The sequence below is a fragment of the Hemiscyllium ocellatum genome, assembly GCF_020745735.1.
Source record: "Hemiscyllium ocellatum isolate sHemOce1 chromosome 15 unlocalized genomic scaffold, sHemOce1.pat.X.cur. SUPER_15_unloc_4, whole genome shotgun sequence".
In the NCBI taxonomy this organism is placed as follows: Eukaryota; Metazoa; Chordata; class Chondrichthyes; order Orectolobiformes; family Hemiscylliidae; genus Hemiscyllium; species Hemiscyllium ocellatum.
The window spans coordinates 708,107-715,606 of NW_026867468.1; positions in this window are offsets into that span (position 1 = coordinate 708,107).

The window sequence follows — 7,500 nt, forward strand, 5'->3', positions numbered from 1 at the left end:
TATTTTTGAAGCAGTACAAATCAGTAACCAGCGACACTTAGAATATTTTTGAAGCAGTACAAATCAGTAACCAGCGACACTTAGAATATTTTTGGAGCAGTACAAATCAGTAACCAGCGACACTTAGAATATTTTTGAAGCAGTACAAATCAGTAACCACTGACACTTAGAATATTTTTGAAGCAGTACAAATCAGTAACCAGCGACACTTAGAATATTTTTGAAGCAGTACAAATCAGTAACCACTGACACTTAGAATATTTTTGAAGCAGTACAAATCAGTAACCACTGACACTTAGAATATTTTTGAAGCAGTACAAATCAGTAACCAGCGACACTTAGAATATTTTTGGAGCAGTACAAATCAGTAACCACTGACACTTAGAATATTTTTGAGCAGTACAAATCAGTAACCACGACACTTAGAATATTTTTGAAGTCAGTACAAATCAGTAACCAGCGACACTTAGAATATTTTTGAGTCAGTACAAATCAGTAACCACTGACACTTAGAATATTTTTGGAGCAGTACAAATCAGTAACCAGCGACACTTAGAATATTTTTGAAGCAGTACAAATCAGTAACCAAGTGCATTTTTGAATTGGTTACTGATTTCTCCGTTGAAGTTGGGGCTGCGGTTGGCTTCAGTTAGTGGTGGGGGCTTAATTTTCGCCGAGGGGAGCGTGTCCCGGTAGTGTCTCCGAGGAAGTGGTACCTATTGAAGGGGGTGTTTCTGAATTTGGGCCCTTTTTGAGTGGCATTGCCGGATGGGTTTTGTGTTGAAGGCTTCCAAATCGGGTAGCTCAGCCGGATTTGACCCGGCGGTTCTACCGACTGTCACGCCTTCGAGGGGGGACTGGTGTCTAAGTTCAGGCCGAATTTGGTGAATTTCCTAAGTCGGGAAGTGGTCCCAACGGGGTTGGGAGTGAACCTAACTGCTCATACCAACTTTGAGGCTTTGGGGCCGGGTAGCACAGTCGGATTTGACCCGGCGGTTCTGCCGAATGCCTGGCCTTCGAGGGGGGCCTGCCCTCTGAGTTCAGGCCGAATTTGGTGATTTTCCTAAGTCGGGAAGTGGTCCAAACGGGGATGGGAGTGAACCTGACAGCTCATACCGACTTTGGGGCTTCCAAGCCGGGTAGCTCAACCGGATTTGATCCGGCGGTTCTAGCGACTGCCACGGCTTCGAGGGGGGACTGTTGTCTAAGTTCAGGCCGAATTTGGTGAATTTCCCGAGTCGGGAAGTGGTCCAAACGGGGATGGGAGTGAACCTGACAGCTCTTACCGACATTGAGGCTTCGGGGCCGGGTAGCTCAGTCGGATTTGACCCGGCGATTCTGCCGACTTCCACGCCTTCGAGCGGGGACTCTCCTCTAAGTTCAGGCCGAATTTGGTGAATTTCCTAAGTCGGGAAGTGGTCCAAACGGGGATGGGAGTGAACCTAACTGCTCATACCAACTTTGAGGCTTTGGGGCCGGGTAGCACAGTCGGATTTGACCCGGCGGTTCTGCCGAATGCCTGGCCTTCGAGGGGGGCCTGCCCTCTGAGTTCAGGCCGAATTTGGTGATTTTCCTAAGTCGGGAAGTGGTCCAAACGGGGATGGGAGTGAACCTGACAGCTCATACCGACTTTGGGGCTTCCAAGCCGGGTAGCTCAACCGGATTTGATCCGGCGGTTCTAGCGACTGCCACGGCTTCGAGGGGGGACTGTTGTCTAAGTTCAGGCCGAATTTGGTGAATTTCCCGAGTCGGGAAGTGGTCCAAACGGGGATGGGAGTGAACCTGACAGCTCTTACCGACATTGAGGCTTCGGGGCCGGGTAGCTCAGTCGGATTTGACCCGGCGATTCTGCCGACTTCCACGCCTTCGAGCGGGGACTCTCCTCTAAGTTCAGGCCGAATTTGGTGAATTTCCTAAGTCGGGAAGTGGTCCAAACGGGGATGGGAGTGAACCTGACAGCTCTTACCGACTTTGGGGCTTCCAAGCCGGGTAGCTCAACCGGATTTGATCCGGCGGTTCTAGCGACTGTCACGCCTTCGAGGGGGGACTGTTGTATAAGTTCAGGCCGAATTTGGTGAATTTCCCGAGTCGGGAAGTGGTCCAAACGGGGATGGGAGTGAACCTGACAGCTCTTACCGACTTTGGGGCTTCCAAGCCGGGTAGCTCAACCGGATTTGATCCGGCGGTTCTGCCGACTGTCACGCCTTCGAGGGGGGACTGTTGTATAAGTTCAGGCCGAATTTGGTGAATTTCCCGAGTCGGGAAGTGGTCCAAACGGGGATGGGAGTGAACCTGACAGCTCTTACCGACTTTGAGGCTTCGGGGCCGGGTAGCTCAGCCGGATTTGATCCGGCGGTTCTGCCGACTGTCACGCCTTCGAGGGGGGACTGTCCTCTGAGTTCAGGCCGAATTTGGTGAATTTCCCGAGTCGGGAAGTGGTCCAAACGGGGATGGGAGTGAACCTGACAGCTCATACCGACTTTGAGGCTTCCAAGCCGGGTAGCTCAGCCGGATTTGACCCGGCGATTCTGCCGACTTCCACGCCTTCGAGGGGGGACTGCCCTCTGAGTTCAGGCCGAATTTGGTGCATTTCCCGAGTCGGGAAGTGGTCTCTGTCACAACGGGGGCAAGTGTCTGAAGAGGTAAAGTGAGTAACCAGCACAGCTTAGGGAAGGGTTCCAAAGTTCTCAACAATGTGAATTCGGTTACCAGGAAAGCTTAGGAAAGTTGCCTGACTGTCCCAAACGAATGAACTGCAAAACTTAGGGAACATGCCCGAAGATGCTTAAAAGTGTGAAATCAGTAAGCAGGAAAGCATAGGAAAGTGCCTGAAAGTGCTAAATGAGTAACATGAAAAACGTAGAAAAATGCCCGAAAATGTTTAAAAGTGTGAACTCAGTAACCAGCAAAACTTAGTAAAACGTTGGAAAAGCAGAAATGAGTAACCAGAAAAACTTAGAAAAATGTTTGAAAATGAGAAATGAGTAACCAGAAAAACTTAGAAAAATGTTTGAAAATGAGAAATGAGTAACCAAGAAAACTTAGAAAAATGCCCAAAAAGAAGAAATCAGTAACCAGAAAAACTTAGAAAAATGTTTGAAAATGAGAAATGAGTAACCAGAAAAACTTAGAAAAATGTATGAAAATGAGAAATGAGTAACCAAGAAAACTTAGAAAAATGCCCAAAAAGAAGAAATCAGTAACCAGAAAAACTTAGAAAAATGTTTGAAAATGAGAAATGAGTAACCAAGAAAACTTAGAAAAATGTTTGAAAATGAGAAATGAGTAACCAAGAAAACTTAGAAAAATGCCCAAAAAGAAGAAATCAGTAACCAGAAAAACTTAGAAAAATGTTTGAAAATGAGAAATGAGTAACCAAGAAAACTTAGAAAAATGCCCAAAAAGAAGAAATCAGTAACCAGAAAAACTTAGAAAAATGTTTGAAAATGAGAAATGAGTAACCAGAAAAACTTAGAAAAATGTTTGAAAATGAGAAATGAGTAACCAAGAAAACTTAGAAAAATGCCCAAAAAGAAGAAATCAGTAACCAGAAAAACTTAGAAAAATGTTTGAAAATGAGAAATGAGTAACCAAGAAAACTTAGAAAAATGCCCGAAAAGAAGAAATCAGTAACCAGAAAAACTTAGAAAAATTTTCGGCCAAGTGTGAAAAATATTCTAAGTGTCAGCGGAGGAAAATGCCGAAGCATCGGGAAAGATTCAAAAACTCATGCCGAACATGAGTTCCGAAGTGCCGGAGGAACTGGGCGAATTGAGCCCGGCGGTTGGCCAGATGTCGTTTTGAGTCTGCAGCCCGAAAACTTTAACTTTGTCTGCCGCGGAAGTCTGGACCGGGAAAAATCCAAACGGTTTTGCCGGGTTCGAGTTCCAGAGCGAAGCAGTCGAATTTGAAATTCAGACCCATTCAGTGCCACTTGACATTGTGACACAGTGAGGTTGGCGGGGTACCCGGAGATTTCTGGGAACACGATTTTTAGAACAAAATGGCGGCGCGGGACCACTTTGAAAGGCATCCGAAAAACGGTTCCGCGGGCAGAGCACTTGAATGACAGGCCTGTGTGCATGCCCAAGAGCTCTCGGAAGTCTAATTTTTGACACTTTGTCAAATTTTCGACAGACTTACCCAACTCTTGCTGCCTGTTCTAAGAATCAGTCAGAGGCCTGTGCGGCGGTCTCTTGACACTTTGGAGGGCGGGCAAACCCCACGTTGACTCCGGCCGTCCCTCCAAAAGGCACTTGCTATTGGGGGAAAGGATTGCAAGTAGCCTGGTTCCCGTGGGAGCGGCCAGGAAGGGTGCAGGCTGGCCCTTGCCTGAGCATTCCCAAAACCCTCTTCCGCTGAGAGCAGACCTCGCACGCCGCACTACCGGCTCTGGGAGTGGTTGGCCGCTATTGTACATAGTCCGGTCCTTCCTCTGCCACCCGGCAAGTGCGATGGCTCTGCCGCCCTGCGGTGCTCGTCACCCAGGTTTGGGGAACACGATACTTAGAACATGTTGGCGGCTCGGGACCTGCAGGCGAAAGGGGCCCCGTGGTGCTGAGCACATCGACCTCGGGTCTCAGTGCAAGCCGGAGAGTTCGCGGAAGTCTTAAAAGATTTTGACATCTGCTCAAATCTTTGACAGGCTTGCCTGACTCTTTCCGTCCGTTCTAAGAATCAGTCGGAGGCCGGGGCGGGGACGGTCTCTTGACACACGGAGGGTTGGCTTCCCTCCTCAGGCGTTTGTGTCGAAAATGAAGGCGAGAGATGCAAGCGTCCTGGTTCCCCTGGGTGCTGCCAGCAAGGGTGCAGGCTGACCCTTGCCTGAGCACTCCCAAAAGCCTCTTAAGCTGAGAGCAGGCGCCGCACTACCGGCTCTGGGAGTCGTTGGCCGCTATTGTACATAGTCCGGTCCTTCCTCTGCCACCCGGCAAGTGCGATGGCTCTGCCTCCCTGCGGTGCTCGTCACCCAGGTTTGGGGAACACGATACTTAGAACATGTTGGCGGCTCGGGACCTGCAGGCGAAGGGGGCCCCGTGGTGCTGAGCACATCGACCTCGCGTCTCAGTGCAAGCCGGAGAGTTCGCGGAAGTCTTAACAGGCTTGCCTGACTCTTTCCGTCCGTTCTAAGAATCAGTCGGAGGCCGGGGCGGGGACGGTCTCTTGACACACGGAGGGTTGGCTTCCCTCCTCAGGCGTTTGTGTCGAAAATGAAGGCGAGAGATGCAAGCGTCCTGGTTCCCCTGGGTGCTGCCAGCAAGGGTGCAGGCTGACCCTTGCCTGAGCACTCCCAAAAGCCTCTTAGGCTGAGAGCAGACGCCGCACTACCGGCTCTGGGAGTCGTTGGCCGCTATTGTACATAGTCCGGTCCTTCCTCTGCCACCCGGCAAGTGCGATGGCTCTGCCTCCCTGCGGTGCCCGTCACCCAGGTTTGGAGAACACGATACTAAGAACATGTTGGCGGCTCGGGACCTGCAGGCGAAAGGGGCCCCGTGGTGCTTAGCACATCGACCTCGCGTCTCAGTGCAAGCGGGAGAGTTCGCGGAAGTCTAAAGCTTTTGACATTCGCTCAAAGCTTTGACAGGCTTGCCCGACTCTTTCCGTCCGTTCTAAGAATCAGTCAGAGGCTGGTGGGGAGGTCTCTTGACGCAAGGGGAGGGGTGGCGTCCCTCCTCAGGCGCTTGTGTCGAAAATGAAGGCGAGAGATGCAAGCGTCCTGGTTCCCCTGGGTGCTGCCAGCAAGGGTGCAGGCTGACCCTTGCCTGAGCACTCCCAGAAGCCTCTTAGGCTGAGAGCAGACGCCGCACAACCGGCTCTGGGAGTCGTTGGCCGCTATTGTACATAGTCCGGTCCTTCCTCTGCCACCCGGCAAGTGCGATGGCTCTGCCTCCCTGCGGTGCCCGTCACCCAGGATTGGAGAACACGATACTTAGAACATGTTGGCGGATCGGGACCTGCAGGCGAAAGGGGCCCCGTGGTGCTTAGCACATCGACCTCGCGTCTCAGTGCAAGCCGGAGAGTTCGCGGAAGTCTAAAGCTTTTGACATTCGCTCAAAGCTTTGACAGGCTTGCCCGACTCTTTCCGTCCGTTCTAAGAATCAGTCAGAGGCCGGTGGGGAGGTCTCTTGACGCAAAGGGGAGGGGTGGCGTCCCTCCTCAGGCGCTTGTGTCGAAAAATGAAGGCGAGAGACGCGAGCGGCCTGGTTGCTTTGGGTGCTGCCAGGAAGGATGTGGTCTGACCCTTGCCTGAGCACATCCAAAAGCATGTGATGTTGAGAGCAGACCTCGAGCCCCGCACAACCGGCTCTGGGAGTCGTTGGCCGCTATTGTACATAGTCCGGTCCTTCCTCTGCCACCCGGCAAGTGCGATGGCTCTGTCGCCCTGTGGTGCCCGTCACCCAGGTTTGGGGAACACGATACTAAGAACATGTTGGCGGCTCGGGACCTGCAGGCGAAAGGGGCCCCGTGGTGCTGAGCACATCGACCTCGGGTCTCAGTGCAAGCCAGAGAGTTCGCGGAAGTCTAAAGCTTTTGACATACGCTCAAATCTTTGACAGGCTTGCCCGACTCTTTCCGTCCGTTCTAAGAATCAGTCAGAGGCCGGTGGGGAGGTCTCTTGACGCAAGGGGAGGGGTGGCGTCCCTCCTCAGGCGCTTGTGTCGAAAAATGAAGGCGAGAGACACGAGCGGCCTGGTTGCTTTGGGTGCTGCCAGGAAGGATGTGGTCTGACCCTTGCCTGAGCACTCACAGAAGCATGTGACGTTGAGAGCAGACCTCGAGCCCCGCACGACCGGCTCTGGGAGTGGTTGGCCGCTATGGTACATAGTCCGGTCCTTCCTCTGCCACCCGGCAAGTGCGATGGCTCTGCCGCCCTGTGGTGCCCGTCACCCAGGTTTGGGGAACACGATACTAAGAACATGTTGGCGGCTCGGGACCTGCAGGCGAAAGGGGCCCCGGGGTGCTTAGCACATCGACCTCGTGTCTCAGTGCAAGCCGGAGGGTTCGCGGCAGTCTAAAGCTTTTGACATTCGCTCAAAGCTTTGACAGGCTTGCCCGACTCTTTCCGTCCGTTCTAAGAATCAGTCAGAGGCCAGTGCGGAGGTCTCTTGACACAAGGGGAGGGGTGGTGTCCCTCCTCAGGCGCTTGTGTCGAAAATGAAGGCGGGAGACGCAAGCGTCCTGGTTCCCCCTGGGTGCTGCCAGCAAGGGTGCAGGCTGACCCTTGCCTGAGCACTCCCAAAAGCCTCTTAGGCTGAGAGCAGACGCCGCGCTACCGGCTCTGGGAGTCGTTGGCCGCTATGGTACATAGTCCGGTCCTTCCTCTGCCACCCGGCAAGTGCGATGGCTCTGCCGCCCTGTGGTGCTCGTCACCCAGTTTTCCAACCCGGACCCGCGAGCGTGGTGCGAGGGGCGACTTCGCTGCGGTCCACACTTTGATCGATCTGGCTCCGACCGTCTGGTGTGGGAGGTCCCTTGGCGGGCCGGCTTTCCTGTTAAGGG